The following is a 19,945-nucleotide window of genomic DNA, read 5'->3' as shown; positions in this document are numbered from 1 at the left end:
GCATATATTAAGTAAAGATTTCAACAGTTTGCTCCCACACAGAAACATAAAGTGAAAAATACTGTTTGAATACTAGTTATAGCATTAAATCACAATGTACAGCACACTAAGGACAGAGATCCTACATGAGGAGTAAGTGCACAGTGACTCCTGTTGTTGACTTAACAAATTGACACTCTTGTTTATGGCATCAGTAATCACCCAGGGCTCTTGTCATGAGCTGCCAAGGCTATGGAAGCCCCCTGAGTTCACCAACTCTGATCATATTTAGACAAGGCCATGGTCAAAGTGGAAGTTCTCTCCTCCCTTCAGAGAAAGGTACCTCCTTCTTTGATGGCCTGTTCTTTCCACTGGGATCTCACTCGCGGAGATCTTTCATTTAGTTTTTTGTTTGTTTGTTTGTTTGTTTGTTTTCTCCCAGAGTGTCTTGGCTTTCCATACCTGAAATACTCTCATGGGCTTTTCAGCCTGATCCGAATGCCTTAAGGGCTGATTCTGAGGCCAGAGTGCTGTTTAGGACATCTGCCATTCTATGGGTCTGCTGTGTATCTCACTTCCCATGTTGGATCATTCTTCCCCTTTTTTATTCTATCAGCTATTATTTGCAGACACTATTCTTGTTTATGTGATCCCTTTGGTTCTTAGTCCTATTATTATGATCAATTGTGAACAGAAATTGATCACTGGGACTAGTGAGATGGCATTGGTACATGCCATCTCACTAGTCCCAGTGGTACTTGATGGGATTGAATTGGAATCCCCTGGTGTGGGGAGCAACTCGGACTAGACTAAGTTACTGAAATTAAGACTTATTCTAGACATCTGCTCTCCCACAATATGGCGCTGGGAGAGGAGTAAACAGCTTCTACACAGCTGCCTCTAGTTCAACCAATAAACAGCAGGACCTGCTCCTGATTGGAGGAGAGCAGCGTACTCAGCGTGTGGGTAGCAGAGTTGGGATTGGGGAAGAGGACTATAAAGGAGGAGAGCGACAACATGCACCAGGAACATCTATCTGAAGGAACACCTGTGCAGCCCCCGAGAGAGCCGGCTGGCAGTGTGCCGCTCCCCCGCGGAAGTGGGGAAAGTAGCAGGGGGAACCGCCCTTCCACGGAGGTGGAAGGATGGTAGCCAACCCGGGAAGAACCAGCAGCAAACCCGGGAAGGGCCGAGCAGACAAAAGAACAGCGCAGGGTCTAGTGTCGTTCCTCCGCGAAGAGGGGGAGCGACACCCTGGTATGTTTCTAACTCTACCGTTTGAGGTAAGTCAGCTTGAGCATGTCCCGAACTGCACATCTCTTCCCTCTCTTATTCCCAGGTATTGATTTCTTAGAATTTTAAGCAATTTTTAAGAAATATGTTACACTGTGAGAGAGAAGAATTAGAATTCAGAGAATATTTCAAGGATTATTGACCCTTAAAAATGTCAGTTCTATGCAGCTGGCCCTGTGGTACAGTGGGTTAAGCCATCACTTGTGACACCAGCATACTGTATCGAATGCCTAGCGTGTCCTAGCTACTTCAATTCTGATCCAGCTCCATGCTAATGAACCTGGGAAGGCAGTGGAAAATGGCTGAAATACTTGGGCCCCTGCCACCTCTTTGGGAGTCAAGGACGTAATTCATAGCTCCTGTCTTCAGCCTGTCCTAGCCCTGGCTGTTGCAGCCATTTCAGGAGTGAGCCACCAGTTCAGTGATCTTGCTCTCTCTGTCTCCCTAGATCTCTTCCTTTCAAATGAATACATCTTTAAAAAAATGTTAGTGCAAGCAGGAGTAATCCACATTTTAGCTCATTACATTACCAAAGTTCTTTAACTGATTTATGATATCAAAGTATTATTTTATGGAAATAAAATTACATCTCTGTGTTGGTATGATATAAAAATATTGAGTCAACTACTAATTAACAGTTAAAATTCTTGAACTTGTTTCTTTGAATATAAAAAACCATGGAAGTTGGTTCATTTTATTTCCACTTGTAGTTTGTTGTTCTAGGATATATATTCAATTGTTATGTCATTTGCCTTAGCTCATGTATTAAAAAATGACTGGCAAAACCATTACCCAGTATGAAATTCAGTTTATTTTGCTTAGATGATTGAAAAGGCTCTTACCCATTTATCAAAGTTCAATAACTTTTACTGTCATTTAAATTAACTTAGAATGTGTTTCTTACTGTTGAAAATGTGCTTCAACCATGTTTCCTCATAGTTTGGATTTAATCTTTTATTTCAGTATTATTTGAAATAATCAGGTTTCTTCTTTTTTTGGAATAAAAATGAAGACTGTTGGAAGGTGTGCTTTTTCTTGACATCTGCTAACTCTTTTGAGCAGTGTTTTTAATAGAAATGGCTGAAAGGCATTCAAAGTAGACAGATTTTGAAGTGAATCCTTATTCATAGTCACTATAGAGAGGGACCACTGGCCTCTGATTAATTCTTGAACTTTTATTTGTTTTACCTCTGATACTACTAGCATGTGGGTTTATCCTACTATTTTTTCATTTGATTATCCTTTTAACCACTTGTTTGTGCTAGAGTTCATGATTTATTGTAGCAATCGTTTGGTTCATGTTACTTTTCTGGAAACTTCAATTAAACCTGCTAAATTTTTGTTTTAACTTTTTCTTTATAATCAGAACGAAAAAGGTTTGGTGTGGAAAGGCTATCAGTGTGCTAAAGAAATTGAATTAAAGTTTTTATATTAAAGTAATAAACTATGTAGTATAAACATTAGTTTATGTGGAAATGAACAGGAGCCAGACTAAAGTTGCCATGCTCTGAAAGTTTATTTCCTTGCACATTTTTAAAAGTTAATTTCAGATCACAGTGGTATTCCAAAGCATAATTTGAAATGTTTGAAATTATATCTATAATAGATGGTGTTCGGATATATAAGAAAAATCAGTAGGACCTCACAAATATGCTATTCTTAACCAGTGAAACAGATATCACATTTATAAGATTTAATCAAAAAGTAGGTAGATACATTGGATAGGAGAATGAAATAGTGATATCTAAGGAAGTCTCTCAAATCAACCAATACATGGATTTCATTGTGATCTTTGTCTTAGGATATTAGTAACAGTGAAGCTATTGGGTACATTGCAATTGATTCACTAAAGACAAAGAAATAGGAAATTTGATTTATCCCTATGGTGGCCACTGAGCCTGCTAAATAAAACATAACTGTAGAAAGATACTTGGCATCTCTTCTTTCAATCTCTTTATACTTATACAGGTTGAGAATAAGGTAAAGAAATTCTTGTAACCCAGGAAGCTAAGTGGAATGATGAAGATTCAAAAAGCTACAACTAAGATAGCATAGAATGAGGAGAGAAAATGATTGAGGACAGGCCTCCAGACAGTTATTTTTATTTAGTTTATCCTGGTCTTACGCACAGGCTTTGGAACAAATTCATTTTGACATGTTTAAGAGCCCTAGGATATAAAGCACTGACTATAGCATTTACTGTTAGGACAAGTCACCAACTATGGCACTTTTCACTGTTCCACATTGCCTAAGTAAATTGTAGTATAGTTGACAAAATAATAAGTCAGTACAGGGATATTTCTCTGAAGGATGGATCATCTCAAATTGAACACTTCTGGTACCATTTATTTCTAGCGCAGTTTTGAAAAATTCTATCATTCAGAAAAAATGTAATAAAATTCATAATGTGGGTCTCATATATAGGTTTTCATGTACACATTCACACACATACATACACATACATGTAATTGTAAGCTATTTAAAGATAATTGCTCTTGAGGGTCATTGTGTTTATTTCCTAGTGTTAGGGAAAAAGAAATATAGAAACTGATTTTTCTATTTAATGATAATGCAGATTATCTTCCTTTAGAATTAACACTAACAATAAAATCCTTCTAATGATTTTATCACTTATTATATTCATTTGAATTTATTTGCTTCTGTTTCTTTCTTCTCACTTGATGGCAGGAATGATATTTTACTAAAAACATCAAAAGAAGAAGTAATACAATCATTACATGAAGGGGGACATTGATTGATAGCTGAATTCTCATTAGAATTTATGGAAGCCACAAGACCATCAGTTTCTTTTTGATTTTTCTTTTCTTGGTTTTTTTTTTTTTTTATAAAACACACAATTATTTAAATGTAAAAGTTTTTCATTGTCTTCTGAAGTTTATTACATATCTAGATATAATACATGGGTACTTTAACAATTCCTGGAAATGGAATTGAAAAATTTGTAATTGATGCATATGGAGGAGCCTTCAATAATTCATCAAAAATGCATATTTGAAAAAAATGATGCATTGAACAGATCTCTTGGTAATACCCTAATGGCAGACTTCAGAGGGCTCTGCTAAGGCATCTAATTCACTGAAAATGTGAGATGATACATGTGTGTTGTTTTAAACTGCCAAATCTGTGATAGTAATGTTGTACCATAAAAAATAACTAGTCTGGAAAGTCGGTGTATTAATTTGCCAGAGCTTCCGTAACAAAGTACCACAAAATTAGTTGCTTAAACAAAAGCAATTCATTGACTCACAGTTATGGAGGCAAGATGTTCAAAACCAATATATGCTAACTCTTAATGAGTTGCTGTACATCTTTGGTACCCTTTGCCTCACACATGCATCATCCTGATCTCTGCCTTCATTTTCATACGACATCCTCCCTGTGTGCATGATTGCCTCTATGGCAAATTTATCTTTTTTATAGGAACACAGTCATACAAGGGAACATGATTCAAGCTGTAACAGTGGTTACTATAACAATACCTAACATGTGCAGGTGGCTTTGGAACCAGGCTGTGGGAAGTCTGCAAGGATTTTGAAAACGATACAAATTCCAACCCATGTTTACTCCTCCAAGGACACCTGCATCTCATATGGCAGTGCTGATTGAAGTCCCACCTCCTCAGCTTCCTAAGCCCCTTCCTGTTAATACACCTGGGAAGGCAGCCGATTATGGGTCAAATACATGGGTCCCTGACACCCACATAGGATACGTGGATGGCATTCTGAGTTCCTAGTTTTGTATTGCCGCAGCCCCATCTGTTGCAGGCATTTAGGGATTGAAGCAGTGGATGGCAACTCTCTCTCTCTCTCTGTCACTCTGCCTTTCAAATAAATAAATCTTGAACAACAAATTTTAGCTTCTCCAGATAACAAAAATTCTACCATTTATTAATGACATTCAAATAGAGTCAGCAAAAAGAGATAGTTTCCTAACTGTAAGAAGTTTATAAGCTGAAATGACTGCAATCTGTCATATGCAGAGAGCTTGTCTGTGAAGTAAGACAATAAATTCAAAGCAGATCTGAGAGATGGAGTCAATCACTGATAAAATAGTTAAATCCTTGAATCTGTTGATAGGTATTTATATTTGAATTTGTGAATCAATAAATGTACTTATTTTGTTTGAACTCCTGTGAGTTCTTTTGTCATGTAAAATTGTGAGAACCTAAATGAAACAAAAAGAGAAAAGTAATAATAATGCCCCTTTCAAAAATGAAGAATAAATCTATGTTTGTGAGTGTGTAGGATGATAAAAATAAAGGCTTATACACAAATCATGTTTTATAATACGAAATTTCATGCCCAGAAAAATATAGTTGGTAGTATAATAATTATTACTGGAGCTAGTATCCAAATCCCTTTTCTGAGTCTCAAGGCTTATGTTAAGTAATTGGAGAAAGTTTTGGCATTATTTTCAGTACCCTCAAATTTGTAATAATGAGAGCTCAAGGGGATTTATGTAAAATATTGAGACTGCAACACCTGCTAGCTAGGTTTTTTCCCTATCAACACTGTACTGCTACAGTAGTAATAGTGGAAGAGACAACACATTTCTCATTTTCTCTTTGTAAAACTTCACCTTTTCTTAGTCTTTATTGGCATTAGTCATGTTCTAATACAAATGAATGACTCAAAACTAAAGTGAGAGGGATTAAAAATGCATTTTGGAAAGACAAAGGTGTTTCTATATTACAATTGAAAAATTGAGGCAATATGGGACTGGATGTGAAAAAGCCAGTAAGTCAAGGTCTGCAAGGGAAAATGAATGTTCTGGATTAGCTGATTGATCTAGTTCAACTTCCTTGGCAGTTTCTCTTTCTTAAAATCAAATTTAGCTTTCAAGAACGTTTTTCCCCAGAAGTTACTCAAATGACAGCTGGTAATATCCCAAGTCATAGAACAATGGCACATGATCACCAAAACTGGCCCAGAGCACGTAGTGCAAACATCAGATTCAGCCTTTGCATTCTGTTTTTAGTTCTGAGTGTTTAGTTCTAAGGAAGAACACTAGTGGGAATCATCATGTGTTTGATTGTTTCTTAAAGGAAATCTTTAAAGAAAACCATTCTTTTTCAGTACAATAAAAGGAGGCCTTACAATGTTCAAAATACAGTATTTCCTCCTTCCTTCTGCGCTCAACACCTAGGAATACTTTAGTAGATTCAGTTAGATTTTCCATCTTTGAAGAAATAAATATGGCTATGAAAATACACATTTAGTGAAAATTAATGAATCACCATATAGGATTCAGTGAGTGCTTATATTTTAAAATGTTATTTTCACTTAAAGTGTTGGATTAACTGTTTAGAATGAAAGTTTTAAAAGTCTGTAATAACTCATTTTAAGCTGATCTTCTGCCACATTATTTCTAAGAAATATCACCTTTCAGCTTGCTATTGTGTGAAAGACTTGTAATACTTTTTGTATTTAATATCTTGCTGCTTTACTATTGTAAAATAACTTAATAAAGAAATTAAAGGAAGACAAAACACAAGGAAAGTCATTATCCTAGGTTGGAGTCAATGCTATCATTGCTATTCAAAGGCAGGAAGTAATCAGATGTTAGCTTGCAGCCAAGGAAACCTGTTTTATTTGTAATGGAAGGAAACAAAAGCCAATGGCAGATAATGCATTAGGACTTGAATGAAGCACAAGGGAAAAAGAAAAAGATCATTCTTACTAGTTGCTTTTTACTTTCACTTGTCACATCCAAAATATTGTATTTCTCAGTCAGAGTGAACAAGGATATAGATAGGTCATATACTATCAATCAGTGTATTGATAAGGCACATAGAATTTCGTAGGGTAATAACGTATGATCCCACTAATAACATACTAAAAATTAAATTTTATTTTACTCAGATTAAGGTATGAAAGTCTCCTGTTTCTGAAAGTAATCTGATATCACTACCTTGTTCATTAATTTGTGTGCTCAATCGTTTAATAATTATTCTTTGAGTGCAAGGTATGTTTTAGGTTCTTTTCTGTATGGCGAAGTTTTAATAGTGAATAAAATAGAAAAAAAAATCTACTTCCCTAACAAAAGCTTGAATTCTAATGTCCCCAGATATCATCAAATTACTAAATAGTTTAGGTCCCAAATGGGACACTCAATCTTTGGTTCAAAATCAATTATTCTCATAGATATGCCAAAAATTTTGAGCAGATTGTAAGCAGACTGATCAATTGTCATACAGAATCTTTGAACTGGGATACTGACCTTTTATCAAAATCACTGGGTATCATGTATTAGTGTTTCCTCTAATCTTTACTTCCTTCCTCTTCTACTTGACCATTTGCATTTTAGACTTCAACTGTTCATTCATTCAATATCACATATTTCAATTCTGCTCTCATAAAAGAAAATCTAGTTATATATAGCAATTAGGAGATAGAGTGATAGAGTATTACTATTTTCACATTTCAGATAAAAAAAAATGAGCCTAAGCATTGTGTAACCCAAGAAAGTTTTTGTGGCTGATAAAGAAATCAAAGAACTAAAAAGGATTGTGGTCATATATAGGCTGATTCAATGTTGTCAATATGTCAGTTCTGCCCAACTTGATTTATGGATTCAGTGCAATCCCAGTCCGAATGCCAGGAAATTACTTTGTGAATACTGACAAAATGATTCTAAATGAATATAAGGCAAAAGAGCAAGAATAACAAAGTAAATATTGAATAAGAACAATATTAGAGGACAAAGACTACCATACTTCAATATTTATTGTAAAGCTACACTAATCAAGCAGTGTGGTATTGGCAATAAAATAGACAAATAGATCAATGGAAGGGAAGGAAGGAAATAATAAGCCCAGAAACAGACTCACAGCAATATATTCAATAGATCGTCGATGAGGGAGAAAGACAATGGAAGAAACTATCTTTTTAGCACATAATTCTGGGACAGTTGAGCATCTACATACAAAGACAATCTAGAAACAGACTGTATATCCTTCTCAAACACTAAGTCAAATGGGCAATAAGGCTAAATGTAAAATACCAACCTCTAAAACTCTTGAAAGGTAAGAAAAAGTCAAGCCAAATTTGGTGTGGCAATGGCTGATCAACTAAAACACCAAGAGCATGATACATGAATTTAAAAATTTCTGCTCTGTAAAGGACAATGTCAATAGAATGTCAGACAGACCACAGAATGGAGGAAATATTTGTAAAAAAAAGACATACCCTTTAAAGGACTATTACCAAAGATAAACTGTTAAAATTCCACAATAATAAAACAAACAACCTGAATAAAAATATAGCTAAAGACCTTAGGAGACACCTCATCGAAGAAGGTAAACTGATTGAAGATAAACAAGTGAAACGATGCTTCTTGGGTTGGCCATTGTGGCACAGTGGGTTAAGCTGTCTTCTTATGACCACCACATCCCATATTGGAGTGCACATTAGATTCATGACTATCCTGTTTTTGATAGTTTCTTGCTAAGCATCATGGGAGGGAACAGATGATGATTGATGTGCTAGAGTCCCTGCTATCCATGTGAGAAACCGGAGTGGAGTTCCTGGCCCCTAGGTTTGGCCTCACCCAGCCCTAGCTCTTGCAGACATTTGAGGGAATGAACTAGTGTGTAGAAAATTTCTCTCCTCTGTGTCTTATCTCTCTCTGTCTCTATCCCTCTCTGTCTCACTGTTACTCTGCCTTTAAATTCAATAAATAATCATTTTAAAAGTAGATACTGCATGTCACAACCCATTATGGAGTTTCAAATGAAAACAACAAGGTACAAGGGCAGGCATTGTGGCACAGCATGTTAAGCTGCTGCATCCACATCAGAGCTCCTGGTTCTAGTCTCGGTTCTCCTGCTTTACATCCAGTTTCCTTCTAATGTACCTTGGAGACAGCAAAAGATGACCTAAATACATGGGTTCCTGCCATCGACTTGAGAGATCAAGATGGAGTTCCTAGCTCCTGGCTTCAGACTGGATTAACCTTGGCTGTTGTAGCCATCTGGCAAGTAAAACAACAGATGGAAGACTCTCTCTCTCTCTTTGTTCCCCTCTCTCTTTCTCTCTCCCTCTCTTTCTGTCACTCTGCCTTTCAAATAAATAAAACTTAAAATGGGAGATACTACTTGCACATATTACAGTGGACAAAATCCTGATCATTGACAACCCTAACTGCTGGCAAGAATATGGAACAATGGTGAAGATTCACTGAATGCTGGTGGGAATACAAAATGTCACAGCTATTTTGAAAGACATTTTGGCAGTTTCTTACAAAACTAAACATGCTGTTAATATGGAATCCAACAATTATATTCCCTGGTGTCTATCCAAAGGAATTAAAAATGTACATATGCATAAAAATCTATAGGTGATTATTTATAGAATTTACTCCTGAATGTGAAAACTTGGAAGCAAGTAAGATGTCTGTCAACAGGTGAATGGATAACTATGCTTTGTTACATCTAAATGATGGAATGTTATTCTGTGCTTCAAATAAATGAGCTATGATGCCAAGAAAAGACATGAATGCACCTACTTGCATATTAGTATGTGAACATGGCCAATCTAAAAAGGCTGATACTGTATGCTTCCCACTATGTGACATTCTGGAAAAGGCAAAGTTTTGGAGACAATAAAAACCATTGATTGCCAGGGGTTGTAGGAGAAGGGGAGGGATGAATAGACTGATCAGAGGATTTTAGGACAGTGAAGATATTGTGTATGACATTACCATGGTGGATATATGTAAACCCTGATGCAAGCTCTGTACTTTGTGTGATAATTATCCATCAATTTTAACAATGTACCACTGTGGCATGGAATGATAAAGGAGGTAGTTGTACAGGTAGGACAGAGAATGTATGGAAACTGCACTGGCCATTCAATTTTTGGAGAAACTAAATTTTCTCTAAAAGTAACAATTATTAACAAACTGAAGGAACATAGTGTTCCTATAAACACTAATAATGGATTACTTGCATAGAGACACTGTGCAATAGGAAAATCACTATAGAAGAAAACAAGAAACAAAACTAGTACATATTCTTGGTCTATATTTTATTTATTTCTTTGAAAATTATGTTGCCACTTCAGATCTTAGCATGTAAGCTTAACTGAAATTAGATACTAATTTTGACACCTATCTTATAAAATTATTAATCCAGAGTATAACATGGCTTTCAAATTGACAAATGTTATAGAAATATTCACACCAAAAATGTATCCTAACCATTATAGAATAGATGGTCCCAGATGTAAGATAATTCCGATTTTATGATGGCATGAAAGCAATATTTTATTCAGTACAAATAATACTTCAGTTTTGATCTTTTTGGGGATGGTGATATGCAGTACTATCCTTTTGCACAATACTGAGCACTGAATTAGCTCTCTGATCAGTCACACAATGATGAGAGGAAGCAACCCAGACTATTACAGTATATTGTGTTGATCAGCTGTGATGTTTGGTAGAGTAGGTGGATTGCATGTATTTTCAATTTATGATATTTTTAACTGTGGGCTCAGTGGGACAAACTACATTGGTAAGCTGAGGGTCACTTGTACTATGATTTAAAAATACCACAATGGATAGATTATAAAATATGTACTATATGTGTTTATTATATTTAAATATTAAGGAGTATTTTAATATGAGTTCCTTTACATGAATTAAGTGTGATAAACAAGCTATAATAAAATATGTGCTGTTATGTGTTTATTATATTTAAATATTAAGTATTTTGATGTGAGTTCCTTTACATGAATTAAGTGTGGTTTTGATATTGTTTCATTAAGTGGTTCACACAGAGAAATATCTCTTGTTAATATAAAACTTTGGAAAACTTGAAAAAGCAGTTGACTCCTGGCAAGAATTGTGACTTTCAGTGGAAATTGTGACTTTCAGTAAATGCCAGCAGCCTTTGCAAACTTTTCTGAGGACCAGTAGGTAGTGAAGACAGTAGGGCAGTCACATTTTACTACATTTTGTGGTCTGAATCCTGTATTCGCATATATTGTGACATATATGGGGGAATAGAGGAGTCGGGCTTTCTTGTGAGAGCTTTGCTGAATGTCAAAGAGATACTGAACTTGACCTCATTTACTCCTTGAAACTGCCTTTTGTCACAAGGATTGATCTTCTCATTTCAGTGATAAGGAACTCTGACTGAGAGCCTTTGGGTAAATTGCTCCAAGGTCACACAATCAGCAAGCAATGGAATCAGAATCAGAGTTTGAGTCCAGTTCTCAGGTATGGGGCAGTCGCAATACAACTATAATGTGACACTTTTCACAAGACACACAAGAAATATCTAAGGGAGTGATTATCAAACTGTTCTTTAGCATCCTGTGGTTTCAGTGATGAATTTTCCAACAAACAATAAAGAGTACGGCTTCTTGAGAAAGCTGTTCATCGTTTCATATATGGCATACTGTGCTTTTGGGTTTTTTGTTTGTTTCTTTGTTTTAGAACAACTGCACTCAGTAGAAAAGAATGACTTCTGCTATATATAATTTCAAAGCCTCTGGTCTGATGTGGGGAAGAATAATTGATTTTCCAAAGAAGGAGATATTGCATTAAGTAGAAGAAGAAAGCTTCCTGAGTGGATGTTATGCAATTTTTAAAGTTCCCTTTCAACAAGATGCCAAATGAAATCTTGAAGATGGATCCAAATTGAGAGTAAGGAAAGGACATTGCTGAGCTGTGAAAAAGGCCCTGACTGGACACTCTTGCTTGTGCTACTGACAAACGTCTTATTTTCGTCAAGATAATAGCTACTATATCACTGTATCAGATGTGATGTGTTTTGGAAAACTTAAAAGTGACTGTGTCAAAGTGATTTGAGAATGAATACTATGCCAGGTGAAGCTCCAGAAGCCGAAAGAAGTAGAGCCAAAGAGAAACATATGATTAAACCTGGCTGATGTACTTTGGCACAGCTAATCAAAAAAGACAGTCTAATAGAGCCAGCTAAGTACTTCCCCCTTATTCTTTCTCTGGGACTTAGGAACATTTTGAATTTTCATCAGTGTGACAGCTGAGCTCGTGCTGGTCAGAGCTAGTTAGCATTCCAGATAACTTACTTACCCATTTCAGTTTATAGATACATTAACTGTTGATTGAATAGTTTTCCAGAACATGATTTATTAAGGCAACATGTCCACACTCTGTGGTATGTGTTTTTGTTAAATTCATCTTTTTTGGAGATAATAGAATAAAATATACTTTATAGTTCAACATTTCTAACAATATAATATTCATGTTGTACAGATACCTAAAATGAGAAAATTTCTCATTTTCATATCATATGTCTTTTTGTGTTCTGTGACCTGTTGCAATCATTATTTATAGACTTTTTGAAAAAACAACAACACATTGTCATTGCAAATGACATGATAATTTAGATTACTTCTGCTGAATTGTGAGTCTCTCAAATTTGCTATCAATGTCTATTTCTGTGTTCATGACATCCAGCACTGTGTCTGGAACCCATTGCTTACTCATTAATTTTGCTGAAACATATCAACAATACACAGACATATAAGAGAGTACTGCAAAAAAGATCATAGCATAGACAAATGAAATGAAAATCTTAAGTTTAGTGTGGTACAAAGAATTTGAAACCAATATAGATTTTTCATAAAACATATTTTTCCTGAGGTTAGAGCATTTTATTTATCTGTTATTTATTTATCTGAGAGAGAGAGTGAGAGCAAGCTAGCTGCCATTGATGGTTCACTTCCTCAATTCCTACAACAATAGAGCTGGGCCAGGCCAAAGCCAGAAGCTGAGGAATTCAATCCAGTTCTCCCATGGGTGTGGTAGGGACCCAAGTACTTGAGCCATCACCTGCTGCTTCCCAAAGTGTGCATTAGAAGGAAGCTGAAATTAAGAGAAGAGCTGATCTGAATATAGGTATTCTGATATGGGATGTGGGCATCCGTAGCATCATCCTTAGAACTGCGCTAAAGGCTACTCCTCGTGAACTTTTAGAAGACCCTCAATATGTGTGAATTTCATACTTTTCTTTGCACCAAAATAAACATCATTTAATTTCATTTGGCATGCATAATTTGAAGCAACTTTGAATGTCCAATTAGTGTGAGTAGAAGTAAGGGCCATCAAAAGGATGTCCATGAATTAGATCGATTACCTTACATAGGAGGAACCATATGTGTAGAATCAGACAAGGGTGGAATGAGCTTTAGAGTGAAATATTTTTAGGTTAGCATTCTTGCCATGCTGTTTATTGGCTATGAAAAATTGTGATAACTCTCAGAGCTTTAGTTTTATTATCTATATTATCTATAAAATAAGGCCAGCCTCATAAAATTGCTGGAATAATAAGTATATTGTAATAATGTACATAAAACATAATGGGTATGTCCTTTAATTATAGTTTAAGAAAAAAAGATGTTAAAACTCTCAAAAGGCTGGTATAGAAGATTCTTTGGCTTAAATATGTTTGCATAGTAATTCTACATAGCTGGTGTGATTTAGCCTCCTTTTTTTCTATGCTTTCCAGAGAGTCAATTTCACTCTTTCTAAAATTCTCTGCAAACGCAAAAATAATAAAAAATCAAAATAGGACAATTGATATTGTACTATGTTTTCAGAGAAGATAAAGGAAAGAATCACAGACAACTTCAAAAGCAGAACAGAACAACCAAACTCTCATTCTTAAATTGCTTCTGCTTCCTCCTGTTTTCTTCTGCCTGGGTTAGCAGTCTCATTCTATTTTCTGTCTCTGGCCCGCCACACTCCGAATTCTTTAGTTTCTGCAGTCATGTTTATTCCAGTCTCTCTTCTACCCACCCTTGTTTAAAAATCATGCTCAACACCATTCAGAAAAATAAAACTAGCAAAACAACTAGACAATCTACTACTCCAGACAAGAATCCTCTGTGTGACTGTCACCTGTCAAGAATCCTCTGGTGGTGTTGAGAAGAGAGGGGAGTGAAGTGTCCCCATCTTTCCTAACAGGTAGACAGTTTCTAAAATGTGAATACATGGATGACTAAGAGAAGACAGCACTATTAACAGTATAGTTATTTAATATCTCAACTCCTCTTTCTAGGAGGCGGACACCATCCTGTTCATTCTTCATATCAGAAGCTACAATTTCTTTTTCTCTTGATGTTGATCTTACCCAGATTTCACCAGTGTGTGCATGCTTGGGGGTGAGAACAAACTTATTCAATTTAATTGGACAAATATTCACTAAGATCTATTGTGTGCCAAACACTATTCTAGGAATATATCAATGAAAAAACCCTACAGATTCCTGAGTTTGGGGGGGGTTTATATTCTGAGGGGGCAAATTGCCCACTGATAATGATTATAATGTTAAAAGTGAGAAAATTATATGTAATATGCTAGGAGGTGATACATGAGAAGGAATAGAGCAAAAATAGAATAAAGTGAAGAGATTGTTGTTTGAGGGAAGAGTCAGCTGTAATTTGACATATGTTAGTCAAGCTTAGCTGAGGTGAAAATTGAGGGAAGATTTGAAGATGTTTAAATGCTATGGTTTGAGTGTTTGTTCTTACTCCCCAATTCATTTGTTCAAATCTTTACCTACAAGGTGATGATAGTAGGAGGTGGGGCCATTGGGAGGTCTTTAGATAACAAGGGCAAAGCCCACATGAATGGGATTATTGGGTTTACAGAAGAGACCCAAGTGAACTCATTCACCCTTTCTGTCATATGAAGACTCATCAAGGAGGTGGCTTCTATGAACCAGGGAACTGTCCATCAGAAACCAAGCTTTCCAGCAGCTTGACTTGGACTTGTTACCATGACTGTGAAAACAAAATTCCTATTTCTCAGTAACTCAATCTAGAGCATTTTGTAACAGTAGTTTGCATGGACTAAACATAGAGTTATAATGCAGGACACTGATGGAAGAAGGTTCCTAACAGTAATCACAGCTTTTGCAAAGGCCCTGAGCAGAACACATGCTTGGATACCCTACAAAATTATTGTAAGGATGAAAAGAGAGGAAAGTCTTTGGAGTTCTTGTGGTAGAGTGGGAGATGTGCTGCCCACTTCTTCCTTTATGGAAGGACTTGCTGCCTGATGTGGAGAGAGTGGTGAGGACAGACACCAGATCTCAGCTCTTTCAGGGTTTCCTTTGGTTAGAGAGAATTGCCTTATTCACCATCATGTCCTTCCCAGGGTACTCTGTCTCTAACTGAGTGGCGTAAAAGACCAGCCATTTTCGTTCCATGTGTGACACAGTATTGGCACTACTTCCTCCAAGGCATTCTCTTAAGTTGGGTTTACGTATCAAATACTCTTCCCTCCATCCAATCCATTTTTCTTTCACAGCTTTGACCTTCCAGAGAACTCAACTTGTGACAACACTGAATTAATGTTATGATTCATTGCAACATGGATTAATTCTAAAATTTTACAAGTTTTAGGAACAAAATATTTGTGGTAGGAAGATCATAGACTTTTAATTATAAGAGATTTAGATGTAATTCCAGGCTTTTGGCCTTGGCCTGGTCCAGCCCTGGTTGTTGTGTCCATTTAGGGAGTGAACCAGTGGGTGGAAGATCTATTTTTCTTTCTCTCTCATTTTCTCTGTGTAATTGTCTTTCAGATAAATAAAACTTTAAAAAAAGGAAGGAGGGAAAGAAGAAAAGTGGAAGAAAGGAAGTAAGTAAAGGAAGAAAGAAGAAGGAAGGAAGGAAGATAGGAAAGAAGAAAGCAAGCAAGCAAGAAAGAAAAACATAACATGACCAGACTTAAGAATTCACACTCTGCTCTCTTTCCACTCACTGGCTCTCCAAAGGTAATACAAGAGATCAATTGCCCCATGTGTGCCTTTTATAAAATTGGAATTAGACAGTATGTATTTTGCTGTCTGTAAGTCTGGCTTCTTTGGCTCACATTTTGTTTGTGAGATTCCCCCATACTATTTCTTGTATTTGCAGTCACTCATTTTCATTACTACTTAGGTTCTACTGGGTGAATACAATTTTCTATCCTTTCTACTGCTGATGAACATTTAAGAGTCTTGCAAATATACTGTATTGTACGTTGTTACATTTGCCTTTATTGGAGAATGAATGTTTGCATTTCTCTTGAGTGAAAGTGTTGAATCAAAAGGCACGCCTATGACTAGTAGATATGGCCAAACATTTTTCTAAAGTCATTGTACTAATTATATTCCTCCATGTGGTAAGTGAAAATTTTGGTCACTTTGTACTTCTGTCAATGCTTAATAGCCTCTTTTTTATTTTTAAAATTTTAGCTGTTCTGGTAGCGGTAAGCTGGTGTCATATTATGGTTTTAATTTGCATTCCTTGAAGACAAATGAAGTACAGCAACTTTAATATGTTGATTGAGCATTTATAACCTTTTCTGTAAAGTTTCTATTCAGTTCTTTTGCCCAACAGGTTCCTTGTTTTTTTTTTTTTTTCTTCTTAATATTCTCAGACATTATTACATATCTTTGATATAAGTTCTCCACTTACTATTTTACATGAGTTAGAAATATATTCTCCCGTGCTCTGATTTCCCTTACCTCTCTATTAATTATGATATCCTTTGTTGAACAGAGGTCTGAATCTCAAGATAGAACTGTTTAACATCTTTGTAACATGACTTTTATATCTATGTCTTATTTAAGAAAACTTTGCTTATGCTAATTTAACGAACTGCTTTTCTGTATTTTCTTCCAAACTTTTAATATTTTACTTCTCACACTAAGATCTCTAATTCATCTGAAAATGATATTTAAATATAATTTATCTGTAATCCATCTGAAAATGATATTTAAATGTAATTTAAAGTATTGGTCAAGGCATGTAAAAACACGCTTATCTAACTGATTTATTTAATGAAAAGTTTTCTTTCCCCACTGCACTGCAAAGCCACCTTTGCAATAAATCAGTTGGGTAGGTATATGTAGGTCTGTTTCTTGATCTATTTCTTTCAATTTTCCATTTGTCTATCTTGTGACAATACCATATTATATTAATTACTTTGATATTTGGTATTACATGTTTTTCAGTATTTTTCAAAAATTTGCTTTGCCTATTGTTGTCCGTTAATATTTCTATTTAAATAAAAAAATCTTGTTACAGTTTTTGAGTTGTGTATAGAGCAATTTGGAGATTACTGAAATTTCTGAAATGTTGAGTTTTTAGTCCATAAGTGGGGATTTTCTTTGTATGTGTTTAGGACTCTGATTTCATGGAAAAAGTCTTGTAATATTTTGTGTAGCAGTCATGAACATTTCACTTGATTTATTCTTTAGTATTTGATGTTTTTGATGTTATACCTAAACAGAACCAGTTCTTAAAATTTATTTTCTATTTAGTCATTGCTGAAGCATAGCAATACAACTAATTTCTACAATTATTTCAATAAATTTTATGTTCACTGACCTTATAGTAATCCATTGTTAGTTATAACACTCTGTTGATTCTTCTGGATTTTTTAGTTTTTTAATCATCTGCCAATAAAAAAGGTTCTATTTATTTTTTATAATTCATATTCCTCTTTCAAGAAGATTTATTTATTACTTTGAAAAGCAGAGTGACTGACAGGAATAAACACACACACACACACACACACACAGAGGGAGATCTTATATCTGCTGATTCACTCTCTAAACAGTTGCACCAATTAGGGCCAGGTCATGCTGGAGCCAAGAGGCAGGGACTTTCTCCTGGTTTTACATGTGTAACTGGGGCCTAAATCCTTGGCCTCTCTTCTCCTGCCTTCTGAGGCACATCAGCAGGAAGCAAGATTGGAAGCAGATTAGCTGTGACTCTGGCACTCTGATATGTGAGGCTGGCATAGCAATTGGAAGCCTACTCTGCTGCACCACAATCTGGATACCCATACCTTTTAATGATTTCTTTTTTTTTTTTCTTGCTCTATCTTCTGGCAAGTGTCTCAAGTACAATATTCAATGTAAATAGCAACCGTAGACATCCTTGATTCAGTTTCAATCTTGTGGAGAAAGGATTTAACTTTTTTTTTTTTTTAGAAAAGATTATTTATTTATTTGAAAGTCAGAGTTACAGAGACACACATCTTTTTTTCCTTTTTTTTTAATTTAGTAAATATAAATTTCCAAAGTACAGTTTATGGATTACATTGGCTCCCCCCCCCCATAATTTCCCTCCCACTCGCACCCCTCCCATCTCCCGCTCCCTCTCCCATTCCATTCACATCAAAATTCATTTTCAATTATCTTTATACACAGAAGATCGATTCAGTATATATTAAGTAAAGATTTCATCAGTTTGCACCCACACAGAAACACAAAGTGTAAAATACTGTTTCAGTACTAGTTATAGCATTACTTCACATTGGACAACACATTAAGAACAGATCCCACATGAGAAGTAAGTACACATTGACTCCTGTTGTTGACTTAACAATTTGACACTCTTGTTTTTGGCGTCAGTAATCTCCCTAGGCTCTAGTCATGAGTTGCCAAGGCTATGGAAGCCTTTTGAGTTTGCTGACTTAGATCTTATTCTGACAGGGTCATAGTAAAAGTGGAAGTTCTCTCCTCCCTTCAGAGAAAAGTACCTCCTTCTTTGATGGCCCCGTTCTTTCCACTGGGATCTCACTCACAGAGATCTTTCATTTAAGTCCTCTTTTTTTTCCAGGATGTCTTGGCTTTCCATGCCTGAAATACTCTCATGGGCTCTTCAGCCAGATCCGAGTGTGTTAAGGGCTGATTCTAAGGCCAGAGTTCTATTTAGGACATCTGCCATTCTATGAGTCTGCTGTGTATCCCGCTTTCCATGATGGATTGTCCTCTCCCTTTTTGATTCTATCAGTTAGTAGCAGCAGACACTAGTCTTGTTTGTGTGATCCCTTTGACTCTTAGACCTATCAGTGTAATCAATTGTGAACTGAAATTGATCCCTTGGACTAGTGAGATGGGATTGTATTGGAATCCCCTGGCACATTTCTAACTCCACCATTTGTGGCAAGTCCAATTGAGCACGTCCCAAATTGTGCATCTCCTCCCTCTCTTATTCCCACTCTTATATTTAACAGGGATCACTTTTCAGTTAAAATTTAAACACCTAAGAATAATTGTGTGTTAATTACAGAGTTCAACCAATAGTACTAGAACAAAAAAATACTAAAAGGGATAAAGTATTACATTTTATTTCAACATTCAGGACAAGGGCTGATCAAGTCACTGTTTCTCATAGTGTCCATTTCACTTCAACAAGTTTCCCCTTTGGTGCTCGGTTAGTTGTCGCTGATCAGAGAGAACATACGGTATTTGTCCCTTTGGGACTGGCTTAATTCACTCTGCATAATGTTTTCCTGATTCCTCCATCTTGTTGCAAATGACTGGGTTTCATTGTTTTTGCCTGCTGTATAGTTTTCTATAGAGTACATGTCCCATAATTTCTTTATCCAGTCTACTGTTGATGGGCATTTAGGTTGATTCGAGGTCTTAGCTATTGTGAATTGAGCTGCAATAAACATTAAGGTGCAGACAGCTTTTTTGTTTGCCAATTTAGTTTTCTTTGGGTAAATTCCAAGGAGTGGGATGGCTGGGTTGTATGGTAGGGTTATATTCAGGTTTCTGAGGAATCTCCAGACTAACTTCCATAGTGGCTTTACCAGTTTGCATTCCCACCAACAGTGGGTTAGGAGACAGAGATCTTCCATCTGCTGGTTCACTCCCCAG

The 19,945-nt window shown here is 35.9% G+C and overlaps 1 long non-coding RNA gene across 1 annotated transcript in view; it reads left to right on the top strand.

Moving 5' to 3' along the window:
- The first annotated feature begins 936 nt into the window (after positions 1–936).
- LOC138843952 (uncharacterized) overlaps positions 937–19,945 on the top strand; it is a 58,306-nt gene continuing 39,297 nt past the window's right edge. The window contains exons 1-3 of the long non-coding RNA XR_011379194.2: positions 937–1,262; positions 11,412–11,511; positions 15,869–16,060. This is a non-coding gene — a long non-coding RNA (uncharacterized LOC138843952). The remainder of the gene's footprint in view (positions 1,263–11,411; positions 11,512–15,868; positions 16,061–19,945) is intronic.

Source organism: Oryctolagus cuniculus, chromosome 10 (genome assembly GCF_051225735.1).
Source record: "Oryctolagus cuniculus isolate XC-2025 breed Fujian yellow rabbit chromosome 10, ASM5122573v1, whole genome shotgun sequence".
Lineage (NCBI taxonomy): Eukaryota > Metazoa > Chordata > Mammalia > Lagomorpha > Leporidae > Oryctolagus > Oryctolagus cuniculus.
Note: the sequence above shows the minus strand (reverse complement) of the source record. Positions and strands in the feature narration are given on the sequence as shown.